Source organism: Bufo bufo, chromosome 2 (assembly GCF_905171765.1).
Source record: "Bufo bufo chromosome 2, aBufBuf1.1, whole genome shotgun sequence".
Classification (NCBI taxonomy): domain Eukaryota; kingdom Metazoa; phylum Chordata; class Amphibia; order Anura; family Bufonidae; genus Bufo; species Bufo bufo.
Genome location: NC_053390.1, coordinates 185,201,588 through 185,228,857, shown reverse-complemented (window position 1 = coordinate 185,228,857; position 27,270 = coordinate 185,201,588).

The window sequence follows — 27,270 nt, the reverse complement described above, 5'->3', positions numbered from 1 at the left end:
TTTTTGCTATATCCTACATCAGGGGCTTGGCTGTGCTTATTGTCACCCCTAAAAACTCAGGATAGAATTTTATATATTTTATTGAGGGGTGAAATTCACTTGCAAAAATAGCAATCCCCTAAATCTGGTGTTCCAGCGGGTGGCTAGCCAAGTGTAATACTGTCTGCTGTCTGGCAAAGGATATATTTTTTTCTGGGGTGAAATTCAATTGCCAAAATAGCAATACCCTAAATCTGGTGTTCCAGCTGTGGAAGGACAAGTTTTATAGTGTCCGTCAAAGCATAATTTTTGTTCTGGCTTGAAATTCAATTCCCAAAATAGCAATACCCTAAATCAGTGGTTTCTGCTGTTGCAGGCCAAGTGTAAATCTTTCCGTAAATGGGGATATTACACTCAGCGTGCATCTCCAAGTGTATTTTTTTAGGTAAAAGGGTATATTACACAAAGTGTTAAATTACAATTGCTGATAGCATAAGCCTTTAAATTTGCACGCACTATTGTGCATCTCATAGTGTATTTCTGTCCGTAAAAGGGTATATTACATTCAAGGTGCAAATTCAGGTGCTGATAGGGTCATCCTCAATAACTTCACACGCTACCGTGCATCTCCAAGTGTAATTCTGTCCGTAAAAGGAAACCATTCATCCAGGGCCTAAATACTAGGCCTACAATTTATATTCAGCTAAATCTGTTGTTACTGCTGTGCCTGTATTAGTTTAATACGGTACATAAATAGATAGCCAGATAGTGTTAGGTGCCTGTAAAAAAAGGCCTGAATTTGAATTCAATACATTGGGCCAAATAATTATTTTCTTATTGTGGTGAACGGTAACAATGAGGAAAACATCTAGTAAGGGACGCGGACGCGGACACGGTGTTAGTGGAACCTCTGGTGCTGGGAGAGGACGTGGCCGTTCTGCCACAGCCACACATCCTAGTGAACCAACTACCTCAAGTCCCAGTAGCCGCCAGAATTTACAGCGATATTTAGTGGGGCCCAATGCCGTTCTAAGGATGGTAAGGCCTGAGCAGGTACAGGCATTAGTCAATTGGGTGGCCGACAGTGAATCCAGCACGTTCACATTATCTCCCACCCAGTCTTCTGCAGAAAGCGCACAGATGGCGCCTGAAAACCAAGCCCATCAGTCTGTCACATCACCCCAAAGCATATCAGGGAAACTGTCTGAGCCTCAAGTTATGTAGCAGTCTCTTATGCTGTTTGAAGACTCTGCTGGCAGGGTTTCCCAAGGGCATCCACCTAGCCCTTCCCCAGCGGTGGAAGACATAGAATGCACTGACGCACAACCACTTATATTTCCTGATGATGAGGACATGGGAATACCACTTCAGCACGTCTATGATGATGAAACACAGGTGCCAACTGCTGCATCTTTCTGAAGTGTGCAGACTGAACAGGAGGTCAGGGAGGAAGACTGGGTGGAAGACGATGCAGGGGACGATGAGGTCCTAGACCCCACATGGAATGAAGGTCGTGCCACTGACTTTCAGAGTACAGAGGAAGAGGCAGTGGTGAGACCTAGAAAACAGCGTAGCAAAAGAGGGTGCAGTGGGCAAAAGCAGAACACCCACCGCCAAGAGAGTTCGCCTGCTACTGGCCACCGCCATCTGGGACCGAGCACCCCAAAGGCAGCTTCAAGGATTTCCCTGGCGTGGCAGTTCTTTAAACAATGTTCTGATGACAAGACCCGAGTGGTTTGCACGCTGTGCCATTAGAGCCTGAAGCGAGGCATTAACGTTCTGAACCTTAGCACAACCTGCATGACCAGGCATCTGCATGCAAAGCATGAACTGTAGTGGAGTAAACACCTTAAAAACAAGGAACTCACTCAGGCTCCCCCTGCTACCTCTTCTGCTGCTGCTGCCTCGGCCTCTTCCTCCGCCTCTGGAGAACGTTGGCACCTGCCGCGCAGCAAACAGAGGATGTACCACCAACACCACCACCTCCGTCACCAAGCATCTCCACCATGTCACACGGCAGCGTTCAGCTCTCCATCTCACAAACATTTGAGAGAAAGCGTAAATTCCCATCTAGCCACCCTCGATCCCTGGCCCTGAATGCCAGCATTTCTAAACTACTGGCCTATGAAATGCTGTCATTCAGGCTGGTGGACACAGACAGCTTCAAACAGCTCATGTCGCTTGCTGTCCCACAGTATGTTGTTCCCAGCCGCCACTACTTCTCCAAGAGAGACGTGCCTTCCCTGCACAACCAAGTATCCGATAAAATAAAGTGTGCACTGTGCAACGACATCTGTGGCAAGGTCCACCTAACCACAGATACATGGACCAGTAAGCACGGCCAGGGACGCTATATCTCCCTAACTGCACACTGGGTAAATGTAGTGGCGGCTGGGCCTCAGGCGGAGAGCTCTTTGGAGCACGTCCTTCCGCCGCCAAGGATCGCAGGGCAACATTCTTTGCCTCCTATAGCCTCCTACTCGGCTTCCGCCTCCTCTTCTTCCACCTGCTCATCCAGTCAGCCACACACCTTCACCACCAACTTCAGCACAGCCTGGGGTAAACGTCAGCAGGCCATTCTGAAACTCATATGTTTGGGGGACAGGCCCCACACCGCGCAGGAGTTGTGGCGGGGTATTGAACAACAGACCGACGAGTGGTTGCTGCCGGTGAGCCTCAATCCCGGCCTGGTGGTGTGTGATAATTGGCGAAATCTCGTCGCAGCTCTGGGACTAGCCGGTTTGACGCACATCCCTTGCCTGGCGCATGTGCTGAATTTGGTGGTGCAGAAGTTCATTCACAACTACCCCGACATGTCAGAGCTGCTGCATGCTTCCGGCGTTCACATCCTGCCGCTGCTCGCCTGTCTGCGATACAGCGTAACTTCGGCCTTCCCGCTCACCGCCTCATATGCGATGTGCCCACCAGGTGAAACTCCACCTTGCACATGCTGGACAGACTGTGCGAGCAGCAGCAGGCCATAGTGGAGTTTCAGCTGCAGCACACACGGGTCAGTCGCACAGCGGAACAGCACCACTTCATCACCAATGACTGGGCCTCCTTGCGAGACCTATGTGCCCTGTTGCGCTGTTTCGAGTACTCCACCAACATGGCCAGTGGCGATGAAGCCGTTATCAGCGTTACAATACCACTTCTATGTCTCCTTGAGAAAACACTTAGGGCGATGATGGAAGAGGAGGTTGCCCAGGAGGAGGAGGAAGAGGGGTCATTTTTAGCACTTTCAGGCCAGTCTCTTCGAAGTGACTCAGAGGGAGGTTTTTTGCAACAGCAGAGGCCAGGTACAAATGTGGCCAGACAGGGCCCACTACTGGAGGACGAGGAGGACGAGGATGAGGAGGAGGTAGAGGAGGATGAGTATGAAGCATGTTCACAGCGGGGTGGCACCCAACGCAGCTCGGGCCCATCACTGGCTGGGGGGAAACGGAGGATGAAGACGATACGCCTCCCACAGAGGACAGCTTGTCTTTACCTCTGGGCAGCCTGGCACACATGAGCGACTACATGCTGCAGTGCCTGCGCAACGACAGCAGAGTTGCCCACGTTTTAACGTGTGCGGACTACTGGGTTGCCACCCTGCTGGATCCCCGGTACAAAGACAATGTACCCACCTTACTTCCTGCACTGAAGCGTGATAGGAAGATGCGCGAGTACAAGCGCACATTGGTAGACGCGCTACTGAGAGCATTCCCAAATGTCACAGGGGAACAAGTGGAAGCCCAAGGCGAAGGCAGAAGATGAGGACGAGGTCGCCAACGCAGCTGTGTCACGGCCAGCTCCTCTGAGGGCAGGGTTAGCATGGCAGAGATGTGGAAAAGTTTTGTCACCACGCCACAGCTAACTGCACCACCACCTGATACGGAACGTGTTAGCAGGAGGCAACATTTCACTAACATGGTGGAACAGTACGTGTGCACACCCCTCCACGTATTGACTGATGGTTCGGCCCCATTCAACTTCTGGGTCTCCAAATTGTCCACGTGGCCAGAGCTAGCTTTTTATGCCTTGGAGGTGCTGGCCTGCCCGGCGGCCAGTGTTTTGTCTGAACGTGTATTCAGCACGGCAGGGGGCGTCATTACAGACAAACGCAGCCGCCTGTCTACAGCCAATGTGGACAAGCTGACGTTCATAAAAATGAACCAGGCATGGATCCCACAGGACCTGTCCATCCCTTGTGCAGATTAGACATTTATAACTACCTCCCCTTAACCATATATTCTTGTACTCCAGGGAACTTCTTCATTCAATCCTCTCTTTTTAATTTTACCATTATATTGCAGGGCAACCCAAAGTTGAATGAACCTCTCCTCTGTCTGGGTGCCGGGGCCTAAAAATATCTGACAGTGGCCTGTTCCAGTGGTGGGTGACATAGTAACATAGTACATAAGGCCGAAAAAATACATTTGTCCATCCAGTTCGGCCTGTTATCCTGCAAGTTGATCCAGAGGAAGGCAAAAAAAAAAAACCCTGTGAGGTAGAAGCCAATTTTCCCCACTTTAGGGGAATAAAAAATTCCTTCCCGACTCCAATCAGGCAATCAGAATAACTCCCTGGATCAACGACCCCTCTCTAGTAGCTATAGCCTGTAATATTATTACGCTCCAGAAATACATCCAGGCCCCTCTTGAATTCCTTTATTGTACTCACCATCACCACCTCCTCAGGCAGAGAGTTCCATAATCTCACTGCTCTTACCGTAAAGAATCCTTTTCTATGTTTGTGTAGAAACCTTCTTTCCTCCAGACGCAGAGGATGTCACCTCGTCACAGTCACAGTTCTGGGGATAAATAGATGATGGGATAGATCTCTATACTGACCCCTTATATATTTATACATATTAATTAGATCTCCCCTCAGTCGTCTTTTTTCTAAAGTGAATAACCCTAATTTTGATAATCTTTCAGGGTACTGTAGTTGCCCCATTCCAGTTATTACTTTAGTTGCCCTCCTCTGGACCCTCTCCAGCTCTGCTATGTCTACCTTGTTTACAGGAGCCCAAAACTGTACACAGTACTCTATTTGTGGTCTGACTAGCGATTTGTAAAGTGGCAGGACTAGATTCTTATCACGGGCATCTATGCCCCTTCTGATGCAACCCATTATCTTATTGGCCTTGGCAGCAGCTGCCTGACACTGGTTTTTGCAGCTTAGTTTGCTGTTTATTAAAATTCCTAGATCCTTTTCCATGTCAGTGTTATCGAGTATTTTATCATTTAGTATGTACGGGTGACTTGCATTATTCCTTCCCATGTGCATAACTTTACATTTGTCAGTGTTAAACCTCATCTGCCACTTATCTGCCCAAGCCTCCAATCTATCCAGATCCCTCTGTAGTAGTATACTGTCCTCTTCAGTGTAAATTACTTTGCACAGTTTAGTGTCACCTGCGAAAATTGATACTTTACTATGCAAGCCTTCTACAAGATCATTAATAAATATATTGAAGAGAATACGGCTCAATACTTACCCCTGAGGTACCCCACTAGTGACAGTGACCCAATCTGAATGTGTACCGTTAATAACCACCCTCTGTTTTCTATCATTGAGCCAGTTACTTACCTACATACAGAGGTTTTCTCCCAGTCCGAGCATTCTCATTTTATATACTAACCTTTTATGTGGTACAGTGTCAAATGCTTTGGAGAAGTCCAGATAAACGACATCCATTGATTCGCCTCTGTAAAGTCTAGAATTTACCTCCTCATAGAAACTGATTAAATTAGTTTGGCATGACCGATCCCTTACAAAGCCATGCTGATATGGCGTTATTTGCTTATTTCCCTTTAGATGCTCTAAGATAGCATCTCTCAGAAAACCTTCAAACAGTTTACCCACAACAGATGTTAAACTTACCGGTCTATAGTTTCCAGGCTCTGTTTTTGGACCCTTTTTGAATATTGGCACCACATTTGCCATGCGCCAATCCTGTGGGACATTCCCTGTCAGTATAGAGTCCGCAAATATCAGAAATAAGGGTCTGGCTATGACATTACTTAATTCCCTCAGGATACGGGGGTGTATGCCATCTGGTCCTGGCGATTTGTCTATTTTAATCTTTTTAAGTCGCTGATGTACTTCTTCCTGGGTCAGACAGGACACTTTTAATGGGGAATTTAATTTTACATTCTGCATGTCATCTGACATACTAATATTTAACAGCTTTGCTTTCTCCTCGTCGCTCTCTGCGACTCCCCCCTCATTACTCTTTAAAGGGCCGACACCTTCAGATTTATACTTTTTACCATTTATATAATTGAAGAACATTTTAGGGTTAGTTTTACTCTCTTTGGAAATTAATCTCTCGGTCTCTAGTTTGGCCGCTTTTATTTGTTTTTTACATGTTCTATTTTTTTCCTTATAATTTTTCAGTGCTTCCGTGCTACCCTCCTGTTTTAGTGATTTATATGCTTTCTTTTTGTCATTTATTGCTTTCTTTACAGTTCTTTTTTTACACATTGGTTTCTTTTTGTTCCTTAACCTTTTATTCCCATACGGTATGTACCTCTCACAATGAGATTTTAGGATGTTTTTAAAGATATCCCATTTTGTGGCTGTATTTTTATTTTTGAGGACTTTGTCCCAGTTAGTTAGGCCTATGGCCTCTCTTAGATGGCTAAATTTAGCTTTTTTGAAGTTTGGTATATTTGTTCCTCCTTGTAAAAACGCTCTTTTGAATGATAATTGGAAGGTTATTACTTTATGGTCACTATTTCCCAGGTGTCCACCAACCTGCATGTCTGTTGTTCTGTCAGGCCTATTGGTTAATACTAAGTCCAGTATGGCCGTCCCTCTAGTCGGGTCCTGAACCAGTTGGGAGAGGTAATTGTCTTTGGTTATTGCCAAGAACCTGTTTCCCTTATGAGATATACAAGATTCAGTTTCCCAGTCTATATCTGGGTAGTTGAAGTCCTCCATAATAACCACCTCATTATGATTTGCCGCCTTGTCTATCTCGTTTAGTAGTAGATTTTCTGTGGACTCTGGTATATTAGGCGGTTTATGGTAAACTCCTATTAGTAATTTATTGTTGTTTTTATCTCCATGTATCTCTACCCACAGTGACTCCACATGTTCATGTCCCTCACTTATATCATCACGGAGTGTGGGCTTTAGACAAGACTTTACATAAAGGCAAACCCCTCCCCCTCTCCGATTTTGACGATCCTTTCTAAACAGACATGAAGCTTGATTCTCTGCTATGGGACCTCTCTCCTCTGTCTGGGTGCCGGGGCCTAAAAATATCTGACAACGGCCTGTTCCAGTGGTGGGTGACATGAAGCCTGATTCTCTGCTATGACATGAAGCCTGATTTTCTGCTATGGAACCTTTCTCCTCTGTCTGGGTGCCGGGGCCTAAAAATATCTGACAGTGGCCTGTTCCAGTGGTGGTTGACATGAAGCCTGATTTTCTGCAATGGGACCTCTCTCCAATTGATATTGGTTAATGTTTATTTATTTTCTTTTATTTTAATTCATTTCCCTATCCACATTTGTTTGCAGGGGATTTACCTACATTTTGCTGCCTTTTGCAGCCCTCTAGCCCTTTCCTGGGCTGTTTTACAGCCTTTTTAGTGCTGAAAAGTTCGAGTCCCCATTGACTTCAATGGGGTTTGGGGCGAAGTTCGGGTCGAGTTTGGATCCCGAACATTTTCGGGAAGTTCGGCCGAACTTCTCGAACCCGAACATCCAGGTGTTCGCTCAACTTTAGAAATGACTTAAAGTAAAATAAATTTTTTTAAAATTAACAAAAAATAATCTTGATGTATGAGGTGGAGGTCTATATAGGGTAGGAGGCTGAGGAAGCGGTGGACATAGCGGTGTAGGTGGAAACGGCGGTGAAGGAGGACGAGGTAGCCAACACTGTTTTTTGTTTTAATTTTATAAATTTTTTGTTGTTTTTTTAATTAGGGTACACCCCAAAAGAGTGGGAAATATCAAAAATACAACAATGAGTAATTGTGCTGTAGTATAACAATGACTGGGTAAGGCCGTTATACATGGCTATTCTGCACAAGGTACGGGCCTGTGGGATCCATGCCTGGTTAATTTTAATGAACGTGAGCTTGTTCACATTGGCTGTGGACAGGCGGCTGCACTTGTCTGTGATAACGCCCCTGCCATGCTAAACACACGTTCAGACAATACACTGGCTGCAGGGAAGGCCAGCACCTCCAAGGCGTAAAGGGCAAGCTCAGGCCATGTGCCTAATTTGGAGACCCAGAAGTTGAAGGGGGCAGACCAATCATTCAGTACGTGTAGGCGTGTGCACACATATTGCTCCACCATGTTGCTGAAATGCTACCTCCTGCTAAGACGTTCCATTTCAGCTGGTGGTGCTGGTTGTTGTGGCGGGCTGACAAAACTTTTACACATTTCGGCCATGCTAACCCTGCCTTCTGAGGTGCTCGCGGTGCCCCAGCTGCATTGGTGACCTCTTCCTCCTCCTCTGCCTTCGCCTTGTGCTTCCACTGTGCCCCCGCTGTCAGGTGGGAATGCTACCAGCAGCGTGTCTACCAGCGTGCGCTTATACTCGTGCATCTTACGATCATGCTCCAAATGAGGGAATTAAGAATAGTATGTTGTCCTTGTAAAGGGGATCCAGCAGCGTGGCCACCCAGTAATCAGCACAAGTTAGAATGTGGGCAACTCGGCAGTCGTTGCGGAGACACTGCAGCATGTAATCGCTCATGTGTGCCAGGCTGCCCAGAGGCAACGAAAAGCTGTCCTCTGTGGGAGGTGAACACGGTTCCTCCTCCTCATCAACATCCTCCAGAAGTGTTCCCTGGCTGGACAGTTGTGTACCTGACCTCTGTTGGTGAAGGAACCCACCCTCCGAGCCACTTGTGAATGACTGGCCTGATAAACGTGGAAATGATCCGTCTTCCTCCTGTGCCACATCCTCTTCCATCATCGCCCGAAGTATTTTTTCAAGAAGACAGAAGTGGGATAGTAACGCTGAGGACGGCGTCATCGGTACTGGCCATGTTGGTGGAGTACTCGAAACAGCCCAACACAGCACACACGTCTTGCATGGAGGCCCACTCGTTGGTGGTGAAGTGGTGCTGTTCCACAGAGCGACTCACCCATACGTGCTGCAGCTAAAACTCCTCTATCTCCTGCTGCTGCTCTCAGTCTCTCCAGCATGTGCAAGGTGGAGTTCTACCTTGTGGGTACGTCGCATATGAGGTGATGGGAGGGAAGTTTGAAATTACGCTGCAGTGCAGACAGGCGAGCAGCAGCAGGGTGAGAACGCCGAAAGCGTGCAGAGATGGCCTGCACTTTCTGCAGCAGCTCTTACATATCGGGATAACTTTTCAGGAACCTCTGCACCACCAAATTCAGCACATGCGCCAGGCAAGGGATGTGCGTCAAACCGGCTAGGCCCAGAGGTGCTATGAGATTTTGCCTGTTGTCGCAAACCACCAGGCCGAGCTTGAGGCTCAGTGGCACCAACCACTCATCAGTCTGTTGTTCCATGCCCATCCACAGCTCCTGCGCGGTGTGGCGTTTTGCCCCGAAACAGATGAGTTTCAAAACAGCCTGCTGTCGTTTCTCCCTGGCTGTGCTGAAGTTGGTGGTGCAGGTGTTACGCTGACCGGATAAGGAGGTGGTAGAGAAGGAAGAGGAGTAGGAGGAGGAAGCAACAGGAGGCAAAGAGAAATGTCCTGCAATCCTCAGTGGCGGTACGACATGCGGCAAACTGCTATCCGCCTCAGGCCCAGCCACCACTACATTTACCCAGTGTGCTGTTAGGGAGATATAACGTCCCTGCCCATGCTTACTGGTCCACGTATCGGTGGTTATGTGTACCTTGCCACAGATGGCATTGCGTAGTGAACACTTCATTTTGTCCGCCACTTCGTTGTGCAGGGCAGGGATGGCTCGCCTGGAAAAGTAGTGGCGGCTGGGAACCAGGTACTGTGGGACAGCCACTGTCATAAGGTTTTTAAAAGTCTCCGTCTCCACCAGACAGAATGACAGCATTTCAAAGGCCAGGAATTTTGAAATCCTGGCATTCAGAGCCAGGGATCACAGGTGGGTATGGGGGTACTTCCTCTTTCTCCCCAGTGTTTGGGGGATGGACAGCTGAACGCTTCCATGGGACAGTGTGGAGATGATTGGTGACGGTGGTGGAGGTGTTGCTGCCACATCCTCTGTTTGCAGAGTGGCAGGTGCCACTGTCAATCCAGAGGGTGAGGAAGAGGCCGAGACCGCAGCAGAAGAGGGAGACCTTTCTTGGCTTTTGAGGTTTCTACTCCACTGCAGCTCGTGTTTTGCATTTAGATGCCTGGTCATGCAGGTTGTGCTCAGGTTTAAAACATTTATGCCTTGCTTCAGGCGTTTTATTGTCAGCACATTGTCTGAAGAACTGCCACGCCAAGGAAATCCTTGGAGCTGGCTTTGGTGTGCTCAGTCCCTGGGTGCGGTGGGCAGTAGCAGGCGTACTTGCTAGGGGATGGCCACTCTGCTTTTGCACCCTGCTCCCACTTTTGCTGTGCGGCTGGTGTTCTGTGACCACCATCTCTTCCTCCGAACTGCACACGTCACTTGATTCCATGTGGGGTCTAGGACCTCATCATCCTCCACATTATCTTCCACCTACTCTTCACCCCTGCCCTCCTTGCCAGTCTGCGCCACAGCAGAAAGCCGCCGTAGTTGGCACCTGTGTTTCGTCATCATCATGTGCTGTGGTGGTCCTCCCATATCCACATCCTGAAACATAAGTGGTTGGGCATCGGTGCACTCAATCACTTCTGCTTCTGGGGCAGGGCTAGGTTGGTGGCCTACAGAAACCCTGCCAGCAGAGTTATTAAAAAGCATAAGAGACTGCTGCAGGACATGGGGCTCAGACTGCGTGGCTAATTTGCATGGGGGTGAGGTGAAAGACTTGCCAACTCTACGCTTTCAGCAGGGGACCGGGTGGGAGACAATGTGAAGAAATTGGAGGCAATGTCAGGCACCCAATCTACTACCGCCTTTACTTGTTCTGGCTTCACCATTCGTACACCGGTATTCGGGCCTACAAAATAACGCTGAAGTTTTTGTCGTCTACGTGCACCTGACGAAGGTGTTTCATTTTGGCTTGTAGCTGGCACAGATCGACCACCTCCTCTCCCTGCAACAGGAGCTCCACCAACACCAGCAGCACCACGACCAGGGCCATGTCCCTTATTTGATGCTCTCCTCATTCTTTGAGGTCACCCACAGAACTAACAGACAAATTAACTATATCAATTTCACTGTCACGTATGCAATGCAGGTGTACCTCACACAAAAATGAGGTACATATATTTCACCAACCGAACTAACAGACGGATTAACTGTATTTATTTCCCTGTCACGTATGCAATGCAGGTGTACCTCACACACAAATTAGGTTTGTGGTCGGGGCTACAACTAGAACAGGAATCCTAACTAAGTAATTACCTGAATAAGCAGTTTGATTTGTGCCTAACCACAACATTGTAGGGATGACTGAAGGAGGCCATCCCCTGGTGTGACAATGGAACAGAGGGTGTGACAATGGAACAGAGGGTGGGAAGGGTGGGTGTGCTGAAACAGACGTACAAAGTGGAGGGGGGAGAGTGACCCTAAAATAGCGGGGCAGAGCCCCTCCCACAAATACAGGCCAATAAATCGGCCTTATTACTTGTGGTCGGGGCTACAACTAGAACAGGAATCCTAACTAAGTAATTACCTGAATAAGCTGTTTGATTTGTGCTGTAACCGCAACGTTGTAGGGATGACTGAGGGAGGCCAAAAGAGACATATAACCAGAAAAACTTTATTACAATTCGCACTTACAACACCAAGTTCTGAAAGGCAAGAGACATCTCAACGTTCGGATGAGGTACAGTACAGACCAAAAGTTTGGACACACCTTCTCATTCAAAGAGTTTTCTTTATTTTCATGACTATGAAAATTGTAGATTCACACTGAAGGCATCAAAACTATGAATTAACACATGGGGAATTATATACATAACAAACAAGTGTGAAACAACTGAAAATATGTCATATTCTAGGTTCTTCAAAGTAGCCACCTTTTGCTTTGATTACTGCTTTGCACACTCTTGGCATTCTCTTGATGAGCTTCAAGAGGTAGTCCCCTGAAATGGTTTTCACTTCACAGGTGTGCCCTGTCAGGTTTAATAAGTGGGATTTCTTGCCTTATAAATGGGGTTGGGACCATCAGTGGCGTTGAGGAGAAGTCAGGTGGATACACAGATGATAGTCCTACTGAATAGACTGTTAGAATTTGTATTATGGCAAGAAAAAAGCAGCTAAGTAAAGAAAAACGAGTGGCCATCATTACTTTAAGAAATGAAGGTCAGTCAGTCAGCCGAAAAATTGGGAAAACTTTGAAAGTAAGGGTTATTTGACCATGAAGGAGAGTGATGGGGTGCTGCGCCAGATGACCTGGCCTCCACAGTAACCGGACCTGAACCCAATCGAGATGGTTTGAAGTGAGCTGGACCGCAGAGTGAAGGCAAAAGGGCCAACAAGTGCTAAGCATCTCTGGGAACTCCTTCAAGACTGTTGGAAGACCATTTCAGGGGACTACCTCTTGAAGCTCATCAAGAGAATGCCAAGAGTGTGCAAAGCAGTAATCAAAGCAAAAGGTGGCTACTTTGAAGAACCTAGAATATGACATATTTTTTGTTGTTTCACACTTGTTTGTTATGTATATAATTCCACATGTGTTAATTCATAGTTTTGATGCCTTCATAGTCATGAAAATAAAGAAAACTCTTTGAATGAGAAGGTGTGTCCAAACTTTCGGTCTGTACTGTATATATCTGTAATAACAGGAGGACTGCCACCGCCCTAGTTTTCTGATGACATGAGCCGGAACTTGGTTCTTGGATGCTGCAGAAGCGGCGTTAATACGAAAGGAGTGTCCAGAGACGGATGCTGCGTCTATACCTAGGTTGGCCACCAGGGTATGGATATGAGAGACAAATTGAGTAGTTGTGAGATGTCATCATTGAATGGCAACAATGGACTATTGGGTGGTTTACTGTCTAAATTTTTTAACAACTGGCGTAGCACTTGAACAGGGCACCAGCGGTGGGTGGTAGGGTAGTATATGATCTGGGTTGGAGGGCCTGATTATGATGTTTTGGTGGATGTGAGCGAGAGAATAAAGCTATCTTTATTTGCCTTGAGTTGACCGACGGTAATATACCTACTGCTACTAATGGCTGAGGTAAATTCCCCTGGTCTCAGGAACCCATAGAAAGCCAGGTACATGGCTGCTTTGATCCCTAGATTCTGTTGGGCTCCAAATGGGCTTCTGTCTAACATGTCAGATAACTCACGAAATGTTTGCCCGGTGATGGCCTGTTGGCCAGGACGTTTATCTTGATTGCATTTGTCAAGACCCCTGAGAGTAGCCTTAATTACATGAATGGAGAATAGTGAGTGAGCTTCTGGTTGACTCGAGGCTCAGAAATGCTGAATACCGGCTAAGTAGGACTTAACTGTAGAGTAAGACAGTTTCAATTCAGAATGACAATAGCCAATGAAAGCTAAAATGTAGTTGGTAAAATCGAGACTGCCTTGGGGAAACCTGTCTTGGAACTTGAGAAATGCTCTCCAACCTGTATGGTAAGATCTGTCCGTGTTAGATGACAGGGACTTGGCTAGTAATGAACGAGCTGTGACCAGATGAGAGTTTAAACCCAGATCAGTGACAGTGACTTTAAACCCAGGAGGGACTGTGGCAACGTTGACGTCCGCATCGGAAAATACCTGTGAGAAAAGGGCAAAATTAGCTCTAGACAGGGCATCGGCCGCGACATTCTTTTCCCCGGATATATGTGAGCATATGTATTGCAATTGGTTCTGCAACGAACGAAGCACTAGACGTCTGACGAATAACACCTGAGGGGATTTAGATAACCCGTTATTCAAGATATCAATGACCGCTGCGTTGTCGGAAACAAATAATACCGTATGACCGGTCCATTCGTGACCCCAAACACGAGCAGCTGCAACTATGGGGTAAATCTCAAAGGAAGCTGAAGATTGTAGAAACCCCGGCAGTGTCTTGACCTCGCTAGGCCACTCGTTCGCTAGCCAGTGTGTGCCAAAAATGGCTGCGAACCCAGAACTGGGAGCGGCCGTGGAGAATACTACAGGGGAACTGTTGGACACTTCAGGGATGAAAAGTGAAATACCATTCCAGTTGTTAAGAAAATAGTCCCACATGGCTAAATCGGCTACTGCTTGATCATCAAGGCATATAAGGCTGTCTTGGGAAGGAGCAAAAGGAAGGAGAGCTAGAAGTCGTGAAACAAATGGCCTTCCTTGGGGAATAATCCGCGTGGCGAAGTTTAACATACCAAAAAGAGACTGTAATTCTACTTTATTAATAATTCTGGTCTGCGTAAACTTGTGAAGGACGACCTTAATCCTACTCAATTTGTTTTCCGGTAATTTTGCGGCCATGTTTAGCGTGTCCAGAATGATGCCTAGGAAAGTGATAACCGAGGATGGACCTTCAACCTTTTTTGGGGATACGGGAATACCAAGTTGGTGGAAACAGCTTAGAAGCGACTGTAGTGCTTTTGAATTGGACCCGGGGTGTTCTAACAATAGAAAGTCATCCAGGTAATGGATGACAAAACTACAAAGAAACTCGTTGACTAGTATCCAGTGGAGAGCCTGAGCCAATTTGTCAAACATCCAAGGGCTGCATTTGGACCCGAAGGTGAGTTTAGAGGCAAAGTAGTAAAGATCTCTCTACTTTATACCGTGCCACTGCCACAGAGTTGGACTGATGGGGAGTAGTTTAAAAGCGTCAGAAATATTGGCTTTTGACAGAATAGTATGACGGCCTAACTGCAGTATTATGGCGATGGCCTGATCTATCGAGGAATATTTCATACTGACTTCTTCGGAAGGTATGAGGGAGTTGATACTGGGAATGGAGTGACCGTGTGGGGCTGATAAATCGATGATCAATCATTCCATATTGCTAAACTTCCCTGTGACTACGCCTATAGGACTGACTTTCCACCGATCAAAAGGAGGGAAAGAAAAGGGGCCTATCAGGAACCCTTTGGCCAACTCGATGGCAATAAGTTCATCTGCTGCTTCAGGGTAGCGCTCCGCCGATAATAAATTTCTGCATTCATAAGATAATTCAAGCAGGGCAATTAGACCAGTGTGGAAACCTGACCTACTGTAAGTCCCGATATGAGGAACTGTACGAAGCTAGAGTCGTGGTGGTTGCGAAGAAAATGCAGCAAGCAATCAATGTTATCGACACTTAAATATGACTTATCCTACTTTAATGTACAGACCGATTTGGGGTGGGCTCTGAAGCAATTAACACAAACATGTAATAGCCTACACTGACTATAATTGCAGGAGGAAAAATTCAAGTTATTGCAGATCTGAGACCGGCAGAGGTGTTTTATGGGCCTCCCTAACTTATCAACTAAACCAGAGGTTTTCTGGGGTTCAGAGTACCCAGATGGCTGTGCGGAAAGGCTGCTATCGACACTTGAGGCAGCTTTGTGACACCATTCTGCCTTATGGTAGATGGACTGGCATAGGGAACAAGCAGGAGCCCTAAGGCCATCAAAATGTCTACAAAATATCTCAGTGTCGATATTAGCCAAGTTCGTGACGAAACTGACTAAGGGCCGCAGCAGCCTTAGCGGAAAAGGAACAGTGATAGTCGTAGAACGAACTACCACCATATTTGTACCCCAACTCGGTTACCCTGAACAAATAGAGATCTAATTCCTCCCTCTGGTCGGGCCGTACAGAGCAAATAACATCCCTATATAGGTTAAAAGCTAGAACGAAATCAGGGATGGTAAGCTTTCTATTCAACCTGAGATCACGGCCCCTGAGTACCACTGAAACATCACCGCACGCGATGACTTTGCTGTCTGAGAAATCCCGGGTAGCAATCAACAAGGAAGCCAAGTTGACATCCCTGCCTTCAAGGATATCTTTTTTGGTGTTAGCCGGTATGAAGTGAGCCGGAGTGATATTGGGAACTGAGACTGTCATAACGGTACCCCCATCGTCGGACGTGGATGGGATGGCCAACTCCGGATTCGGAGGAGTGAGGATGGCACCACGGGACTCGACCATTTCCAGTCTGGATTGAATGTCCGTGACAGATGACATGAGATTGTTAAGCATAACATGAATTTGAGCTAGTGAAGTCTGGACCGTGGCCATAGAGACTTCCTCCAGGCGTTGAGGACATGAATTTGACATGAGTAGTCGGTATAATTCTGCCTTTCTGGCCGAGGCTGAAAACTGTATACTCCTCCTGGATAGCTGCGACATCAACTTGGGTACAGTCCAATTCCATAATGAAGGGATGCTACCCCCTTCGGACAGTCTGGTGGCATTATCATCAACCGAGGCCTCCACAATATCAGAAGCGTGAGACATGGTCCTGTAGGTACAGTATGTAACAATGAGGCTCAGCGACATAACCCGAGACCAGACACTAGTGACAAACCTACCACCGAATAATGTGGTGTGTGCAAACATGCTATTATGTGAAAAAAGGAGTCGCGAATGGTGTCACCTCGTGACCGAGAATTGCTGCAACCGATAGACTGAGCTGACTTACCCACAGCGTGGGGAGAGCAGATGGCAAGTTGAGGAGAATACCTGAGTTAAAACCGTATGTTTAGAAAATAAATAAGGGAGCGAACCTACCCTTGTAACTTCCCTATACTACCTGTTGGAAAACAAAACTGGACCACCCAGAATCGATAGTTGACCCTGAGAAGAAAGATCGTCCCTGGAGAGAGAACGAAAAAAAAACATACTTAAATGGATAAGGAAACGGCGATAAATGACTTGAAACGTGAATGAGATTGATGAATATACGAGCGTGCTATGCGTAGTCTGTTGCGGTATGAACCGAACTAACGTGATAATTTCGTAACTGAAAATGACTGAACATGATCTAGTGAGATGAGAATGGAGAATCTCGCCATAACCATTGAAGGTGTATATATATATATATATATATATATATATATATATATGTATATATATACATTATTTTTTTTTGCAAACATATATATACACTGCTCAAAAAAATAAAGGGAACACAAAAATAACACATCCTAGATAGAAACTTTTAAATACATAAAGGGAATCAACTCGGTAAAGGAAGAGAGCATATTTAAAAGAAGAAAAACTACCACAAGAGGACACAGTTTTAAATTAGAGGGGCAATGGTTTAAAAGTAATATAAGGAAGTATTACTTTACTGAGAGAGTAGTGGATGCATGGAATAGCCTTCCTGCAGAAGTGGTAGCTGCAAATACAGTGAAGGGGTTTAAGCATGCATGGGATAGGCATAAGGCCATCCTTCATATAAGATAGGGCCGGGGGCTATCCATAGTATTCAGTATATTGGGCAGACTAGATGGGCCAAATGGTTCTTATCTGCCGACACATTCTATGTTTCTATGTTTCTATGTAGATCTAAATTAATTAAATATTCTTCTGAAATACTTTGTTCTTTACATAGTTGAATGTGCTGACAACAAAATCACACAAAAATAAAAAAATGGAAATCTAATTTTTCAACCAATGGAGGTCTGGATTTGGAGTCACACTCAAAATTAAAGTGGAAAAACACACTACAGGCTGATCCAACTTTGATGTAATGTCCTTAAAACAAGTCAAAATGAGGCTCAGTAGTGTGTGTGGACTCTATGTGCCTGTATGACCTCCTTACAATGCCTGTGCATGCTCCTGATGAGGTGGCGGACGGTCTCCTGAGGGATCACCTCCCAGACCTGGACTAAAGCATCTGCCAACTCCTGGACAGTCTGTGGTGCAAAGTGACGTTGGTGGATAGAGCGAGACATGATGTCCCAGATGTGCTCAATTGGATTCAGGTCTGGGGAACGGGCGGGCCAGTCCATAGCATCAATGCCTTCGTCTTGCAGGAACTGCTGACACACTCCAGCCACATGAGGTCTAGCATTGTCTTGCATTAGGAGGAACCCAGGGCCAACCGGACCAGCATATGGTCTCACAAGGGGTCTAAGGATCTCATCTCGGTACCTAATGGCAGTCAGGCTACCTCTGGCGAGCACATGGAGGGCTGTGCGGCCCTCCAAAGAAATGCCACCCCACACCATTATTGACCCAATGCCAAACCGGTCATGCTGGAGGATGTTGTAGGCAGCAGAACGTTCTCCACGGCGTCTCCAGACTCTGTCACGTCTGTCACATGTGCTCAGTGTGAACCTGCTTTCATCTGTGAAGAGCACAGGGCGCCAGTGGCGAATTTGCCAATCTTGGTGTTCTCTGGCAAATGCCAAACGTCCTGCACGGTGTTGGGCTGTAAGCACAACCCCCACCTGTTAGCGTCGGGCCCTCATATCACCCTCATGGGGTTTGTTTCTGACTGTTTGAGCAGACACATGCACATTTGTGGCCTGCTGGAGGTCATTTTGCAGGGCTCTGGCAGTGCTCCTCCTGTTCCTCCTTGCACAAAGGCGGAGGTAGCGGTCCTGCTGCTGGGTTGTTGCCCTCCTACGGCCTCCTCCACGTCTCCTGATGTACTGGCCTGTCTCCTGGTAGCGCCTCCATGCTCTGGACACTACGCTGACAGACACAGCAAACCTTCTTGCCACAGCTCACATTGATGTGCCATCCTGGATAAGCTGCACTACCTGAGCCACTTGTGTGGGTTGTAGACTTCGTCTCATGCTACCACTAGAGTGAAAGCTCTGCCAGCATTCAAAAGTGACCAAAACATCAGCCAGGAAGTATAGGAACTGAGAAGTGGTCTGTGATCACCACCTGCAGAACCACTCCTTTATTGGGGGTGTCTTGCTAATTGCCTATAATTTCCACCTGTTGTCTATCCCATTTGCACAACAGCATGTGAAATTGATTGTCACTCAGTGTTGCTTCCTAAGTGGACAGTTTGATTTCACAGAAGTGTGATTGACTTGGAGTTACATTGTGTTGTTTAAGTGTTCCCTTTATTTTTTTGAGCAGTGTATGAGTATATATATAATATATATATATATATTTTTTTTTTTTTGCGCAATAGCAGGAGTGAAACATCAGATGGTGCCAGTATCCTTGCCTGCAACAATGCTGGCTTGCGAACCCCCAGCCTGCAAACCCAGCTGTGGCCACCAGGGGCGCAAGAACCCAGACAGGATCGGGGAGCGTGACTGCCAAAGACACCGCCCGGGAGACCGGGAGCGAGCAAGCCAGCTGATACAAGGAGAGGGGACAAAACGTGAGTGATCGGAGTGGGAAAAAGAAAACCCTGCCTCACTAGTGGCACAGCGCCCCATGCCAAACATTAACCGAGCGCCGAAACACGAGATCGGGATCACGCTGACCCCTGCATCCTACCTACACTGCCGAGTTGGAGCCGGGGCTGCCGGGCAGATCGCTCCGGTGCAGCGTGACTCCCCCTTACCTGGGGACCCAGCGCCGCCGACCGGACTGAAATAACAGGGCCGCAGACTGAGGCGGCTACTTACCTGGGCTTGCGGGGCGCAGTCCGGAGACGAACGAGGGGCAGTGTGGGTATGTTGTAGCGCTGCAGTCTGCTGTAGCCACGCTCACCTTGGTAACGTGTGCTGAAACCGACGTACAAAGTGGAGGGGGGAGAGTGACCCTAAAATAGCGGAGCAGAACCCCTCCCAAAAATACAGGCCAATAAATCGGCCTTATTACATATTTCACCCACCGAACTATCACTTGCGGCAGAGTGATCCGGCAAGCAGTTCCGTCGCCGAAACTGCCTGCCAGATCAGGCAATCTCCATGAAAACGGACAGCATTTGTAGACAGATCTGGATGCGGATCCATCTCACAAATGCATTGCAAGAACAGATCCGTAACTCCGTTTATCATATGGACAAACGGATCAGTTTCTATTTTCTTTTGACATTTTTTACTCCGTCCAAAACGCTGTTCAGTGACTCAACTGAAGACATCCTGATGCATTTCTCTCCATTCAGAATGCATTGGGGTGAAATTGATCAGTTCTTTTCCAGTATTGAGCCCATATGATGGAACTCAGCGTCGGAAAAGAAAAACGCTAGTGTGAAAGTACCCTAGGGCTACATACACACGACCGTATGTGTTTTGCGGTCCGCAAATTGCAGATCCGCAAAAAAAAAAAAAGATGAAATGCCATTCATTTTTTTTTTTCGAATCCATTGTAACAATGCCTAAAACGGACAAGAATAGGACATTTAAATTTTTTTTTTGCTATGGAACGGATACACTGATGTGGACAGCACACGGTGTGCTGTCCGCATTTTTTGCGGACCCATTGAAATGAATCGGTCCTTCGTGTGCATGTAGCCTAACTTTATTTATTTCCCAGTCAGGTATGCAATGCAGGCGTACCTCACACGCAAATTAGGTATATTTCACCCACCGAACTAACAGACGGATTAAGGGCTCGTTCACACGAATGTATTTTGCGTTCCGTATACAGGCCGTTTTCTGCATTCCGCATACGGTCCGTATACGAAACCATTCATTTCCCCCTGCAAAAATTATGAGTCCTTTCCTATTCTTGTCCATTTTGCGGACAAGAATAGGCATTTCTTTACTGGGCCTCCTGTTCCGTTCCGCAAATTGCGGAAGGCACACGGGCGGGATCTGCAATTTGTGGACTGCAAAAAACGGCACGGTTGTGTGAACAAGCCCTAACTTTATCAATTTCACTGTCACATATGCAATGCAGGTGTACCTCACACACAAATTAGGTATATTTCACCCACCAAACTAACAGACGGATTAACTATATCAATGTCCCTGTCATGTATGCAGTGCAGGTGTACTTCAAGCAATAAATGGGTATATGACGTGCACCTAACTAACAGATTAACTATATCAATTTCCGTGTCGCAAAATTCCCACAAAAAATATGTATTTTAATCAAGGGCCATTTTTTTGCATCTTAAAGGGAAACTCTCAAAAATGTGCCCTGCTGGAGACCAGAAAATTTTATTTTAGGCCACGGAGGTACAGGCTCCAAAAATTAGGCATCCACGTGACAGAAAAGAACAAGTGATTATGTGGCTGGAGGTATATTAGACAGTCAGTGGATAACAATTTTACTGTAGGCCAGTACAGTCCCCAAAAATTTGGTATTCACCTGACAGAAAAGAACAAGTGATTATGTTGTTGGAGTTACATTAGGCGGTCACTGAATAACAATTTTACTGTAGGCCAGTGGAGTACAAGCCCAAAATTAGGCATTCACCTGACAGAAAAGAACAAGTGATTATGTGGCTGGAGGTAAATTGGATAACAGTTTTACTGTAGATCAGTACAAGCCACAAAAATTCGGCATTCACCTGACAGAAAAGAACAAGTGATTATGTGGCTAGAGGTATAGTAAACGGTCACTGATGACTATTTTACTGTACGCCAGTTAAGGCCCCAGAAATTAGGCATTCGCCTGACAAAAGAGAACAAGTGATTATGTGGCTGGAGGTACATTAGGCGGTCACTGAATAACAATTTTACTGTAGGCCAGTAGAGTACAGGCCCCCAAAATTTGGCATTCATCTGACAGAAAAGGCCTTTTATGCCGCTGTATATACATAAGACCAGGACCATTCTTTGTTCTGTGTGGTGGCAGATGTGTGGGCTGGCATGAGGAAATTCAATTACACATGGTCGTCACAGGTGTTGAATTCCTCTGCGATCCATGCCTCATTCATTTTAAGAAATGTGAGGTAGTCCACACTGTCGTGAGCTAGGCGAGTGCGCTTATCGGTCACGATCCCCAGCCCCTGCTGCGCTGAACGTCCTTTCGGGCGGGACACTCAATGAGGGGAAATCCAAGAGTTCCATGGCAAATTGTGCCAGCTCTGTCCACTGGTCAAAGCTGCACACCCAGTAGTCCATGGGTTCCTCGCTTCTCAGGGCATCCACATCGGCCGATAACCCGATGTAGTCGGACACCTGTCAGTCCAGTCATTCAATGAGACTGGATCCGGAGGGCGGCTGTCGATGGGTTGGCTGCAAGAATGATCTCATATCCGAAGTGACCAACACATCTTCAAACCGCCCTCTTCTTGCAGGCGCAGTAGGATTGGTACCCGCACCTGTTACGCTGTGGGTGGAAATTCCTCTGCCAGCGCCCGCAACAGCAGAATGCATCATCTCTCATAGCAAGGTCTGGACATGCTGCATTCTTCCAGCACTCAGTTATGCTGATAACATGTCCGCCATTTTGTGTTTTTACCGGGGGTCTAAGTATGTTGCCACCCAGTAATGGTCCTTGCCCTTTATGCTTTTTATACGGGGGTCCCTCTTCAAACACTGGAGCATGAAGGCCCCCATTTGCACTCAATTGGAAGTGGTGTAGCGCCCTGGTTCCTGCTCATCGCCCAGGAGAATATCGTCCTCGGTCTCCTCCTCTCAGCCATGGACAACACCAGGGATCCCCGAAAAGTTTAAATCCCACCAAAAGCCTGCTCTTCTTCCTACTCCTCCTCCCCCCAGCCACCATCCTCCTCTGACTCCTCTTTAGACTCCTGCTGACTTGTCTCAAATGGAGTAGCCCCCCCTGGTAATTCATTCAGCATTGCGACTTCCTCATCATCCACCTCCTGCTCCTCAATGGCTTGATCAATGACATGATGCAATGCACGTTTCAGAAAGAAGGTGTAAGGCACAATGTCACTGATGGCGCCCTGGCATCTGACGGGGCAGGTGGTGTCGCCGCTGAACATCAGCAAGGCGATCCATGACCGCATAAGATCTTCTAAAATGGACAGATTCTCCTGGCCTGCTGCAAGACGTCCCGGACCCCAGGGTATTTGGCAACGAATCGCTGCACGACTAAGTTCAGGACATGTGCTATGCATGGCATGTGTGTCATTTTGCCCTGTTTCAGCGCGCTCAGCAGATTGGCACCGTTTTTGCACACCGCTTTACCAACTGTTAAATGGATCAGGGTTAGCCACTGATCGGCCTATGACCGCAGAGCTAAAATGAGTGCAGGACCAGTGTGGCTCTTGGCTTCCAGGCACAACAGACGCAGCACAGCATGGCAAAGTCTCACCTGGCATGTCAAATAGGTTCTGGGGAGCTTGGGGGGTGCAGCAGAAGAGTCAGTAGCAGTGGAAAATGAATAGTCAGCCGAGGAGAAGACGGAAGATGGAGTAGGAGGAGGAGAAGAAGAGGCAGGCCTGCATGCAATCTGTGGCGGTAAGATTAAATCCACACGGGTGCCACGGGTTACATGCTTGACGGTCATGATAAGTTTCACCCAGTGGGCAGTAAAAGTTATGTTCCTTCCCTGCCTGTGTTTGCTAGACCAAGTGTCTGTGGTCAGATGTATCTTGTCACTGACACTTGCCACTGAACGTGACCATATAGCTCTGGGATGCCCTTCTGGGAGAAATATTTCCTTCCGGGGACTTTCCATTGCGGTGTGCCAATGGCCACAAATTTTCTAAAGGCCACTGAGTCCACCAGTTTATATGGCAGTAGTTGGCGGGCTAGCTGTTCCGACAAGCCAGCGGTCAGCCGTTGGTCAAAAGTGTTATCCGGCGTCATCAACTTTTTACGCTCGAACATTTGGGCTATGGAAGCCTGCCTTCTGCCAGATGATCAGGACGACGGCATAATGGAAGGTGGAGGACAAATGGGAGGAGACAGGAGAAGGAGAAGAGGCAGGACGTGGAGCGCCGGGAGTGTGGCTTTGTGGGGTCTGATGGCGTTGCTCCCACTGGGCTCAGTAATGGAGGCCAGGTGCCATCTTAAAGCGGTGGTCCCTAGGTAAGTGTTGAGCTTACCGCGACTTATGCATTGACAGAACAGGCTGCAGATGGCAACACTATTGTCAGCAGCTGACACGTTAAAAAATGCCCACACTGCGAAGCCATGTGCCGACGTCCTGGGAGCACAAGATGTGACCGTGCATGGTGGATGGCTCGCTCCAGATACATTAGCAGTCTGCTTTTCTCCTCCGCTGCACTGTAAGTTCTGCCTGCATCTCCTCCTTCTCCTTCCTATCTGCTGCTCCGTCTCTCCCTCTTTACTCCCCTCCTCTCCCTTTAACACATCATCATCGTCACCTTCACCACCACTGACATTAGAGATCTCGGAAAAGGACAGCTGGGACCACCCTCCTTGGGCTGATCTGGGTACTGTCGTCAAACTGCTGGGTGGCGGCCATTGCTACCTCCTCTTCCTGATCCGATGCCAAGAATGTCTGCGCATCGGTAAGGTCTGGGAATGGATGGGAAAATAATTCCTCTGACTCGAGTGGGGGGGCTACGGTGGTGGTGGTGTCTTTGCAGGTGCACAAAGCAGAGAGTGAGGAGGGTGCAGATACAAAAGATGAGGAGGGTGCAGAAGCGGAAGGCTGAGTGAGACACTCAACCAACTCTGGTGCACCCTTTGAAGTTATCACACACGCCTTCTCTAACTTCTCACTTAGGCTCTGGCCTGGTGCACCTGCCCGACCCCTACTATCCCTGCGGTATGGTCTGCCTCTTCCTCTGCCTGTCATTTTCTAAATGACCCTCTGCCTAAGTCCATAGAGAAAAGCAGTATTTGTGGAAGAAGGTATATCGCAGTCCTCAATCAGTATTTGGTGGAAAAAGGTATATAGCACCCATCAATCAGTATTTTGTGGAAGCAGGTGTATCGCAGCCCTCAATCGGTATTTGGTGGAAGAAGGTATATAGCAATAGTACCCCTCAATTAGTATTTTGTGGAAGAAGGTATATGGCACCACTCAATCAGTATTTGTCAGAAATAGGTATATAGCACCCCTCAATCAGTATTTTTTTGGAAACAGAACCCTTTAATCAATATTTGGTGGAAGCAGGTATATTGCACCCCTCAATCAGTATTTTGTGGAAGTCGGTATATCAAACCCTTTATCAGTATTTTGTGGAAGCAGTTATATCAATCCCGTTAATCAGTAGTTTGTGGAAGCAGGTATATAGAACCCATTAATCAATATTTTGTGGAAGCAGGTATATCGCACCCCTCAAACTGTATTTTGTGGAAGCAGGTATATTAAGCCTGTTAATCAATATTTTGAGGAAGCAGGTATAGCAATCCCCTTAATTAGTATTTTGTGGAAGTAGGTATATAAAAACCCCTTAATTAATATTTTGTGGAAGCAGGTATATAGAACCCCTTAATCAATATTTGTGGAAGCAGGTATATCAAACAACCTAATCACTATTTTGTGGAAGCAGGTGTATCGCAGGCCTCAATCAATATTTGGTAGAAGCAGGTATATCAATCCCCTTAATCAGTATTTTGTGGAGGCAGGTATATCAATCTCCTCAATCAGTATTTTGTGGAAGCAGGTATATAGAACCCCTTAATCAGTATATTGTGGAAGCAGGTATATAGAACCCCTTAATCAATATTTGGTAAAAGCAGGTATGTCGCACACCTCAATCTGTATTTTGGGGAGGCAGGTATATCAAACCCCTTAATCAGTATTTTGCGGAAGCAGGTATATCAATCCCCTTAATCAGTATTTTGTGGAATTAGGTATATCAATCCCCTTAATCAGTATTTTGTCGAAGCAGGTATATAGAACTCCTTAATCTATATTTAGTGGAAGCAGGTATATCGCACTCCTCTATCTGTATTTTGTGGAAGCAGGTATATCAAACCCCTTAATCAGTATTTTGTGGAAGCAGGTATATCGCACTCCTCTATCTGTATTTTGTGGAAGCAGGTATATCAAACCCCTTAATCAGTATTTTGTGGAAGCAGGTATATCGCACCCCTCAATCAGTATTTTGTGAAAACAGGTATATAGAACCCCTTAATCAATATTTGGTGGAAAGAGGTATATCAAACCACTTAATCACTATTTTGTGGAAGCAGGTGTATCGCAGGCCTCAATCAATATTTGGTAGAAGCAGGTATATCAATCCCCTCAATCAGTATTTTGTGAAAGCAGGTATATAGAACCCCTCAATCAATATTTGGTAAAAGCAGGTATGTCGCACCGCTCAATATGTATTTTGTGGAGGCAGGTATATCAAACTCCTTAATCAATATTTTGCAGAAGCAGGTATATCACAGACCTGAATCAATATTTGGTGGAATCAGGTATATCAATCCCCTTAATCAGTATTTTGTGGAAGTAGGTATATCAATCCCCGTAATCAGTATTTTTTTGAAGCAGGTATATAGAACCCCTTAATCTATATTTAGTGGAAGCAGGTATATCGCACTCCTCTATCTGTATTTTGTGAAATCAGGTATATCAAACCCAATAATCAGTATTTTGTGGAAGCAGGTATATAGAACCCCCTAGTCAATATTTTGTGGAAGAAGTTAAATCACACCCCTCAATCAGTATTATGTGGAAGCAGGTATATAAAAACCCCTTAATCAGTATTTTGTAGAAGCAAGTATATCGCGCCCTTCATTCTGTAATTGGTGGAAGCAGGTATATCGCACCCCTCAATTAGTATTTTGTGGAAGCAGGTGTATTGCACCACTCAATCAGTTTTTTTGGGGGGAAACAATTATATCACACCCGTTGCAAATAGTTGTTCCAATAGCGCTTGTCCCTCTATATACCTGCGATATCGCAGCAGAACCACACACAACTGCTGCACAATACAAATGCACTATATATTTTCTATGTTAGAAAGTATATTATACAGTCAGGTCCATAAATATTGGGACATTGACACAATTCTAACATTTTTGGCTCTATACACCACCGCAATGGATTTGAAATTAAACTAACAAGATGTGCTTTAACTGCAGACTGTCAGCTTTAATTTGAGGGTATTTACATCCAAAGCAGGTGAACGGTGTAGGAATTACAACAGTTTGCATATGTGCCTCCCACTTGTTAAGGTACCAAAAGTAATGGGACAATTGGCTTCTTAGCTGTTCTATGGCCAGGTGTGTGTTATTCCCTCATTATCCCTATTATCCCTATCCCTTCAGATATTTTATGTGATTTGATCAAGACAACAACTTTGTAAGTATAGGAAACGTTTGTCCTGCTCACCTATTCGGCATATAGTATCCCGTGTGCCCGGAGTCAAGCCAGCATGTTCCTGGACGTATAGGGAAACTAAAATGAAAAGGAAGATTCTGGCACTTATTGTTCTTCCCATAAAATCTTCCTCTTTATTGAATCACATCATGTGCGGAACAGTATCACAAACAAGCAATTGTTTACACGTTTTGGAGACCTTCTCCTTAGTCGTAACAATGTGGTCTGAGAGTTTGGAAAAATTTAAAGACCCATGTACCCTCCCCCAACTAGT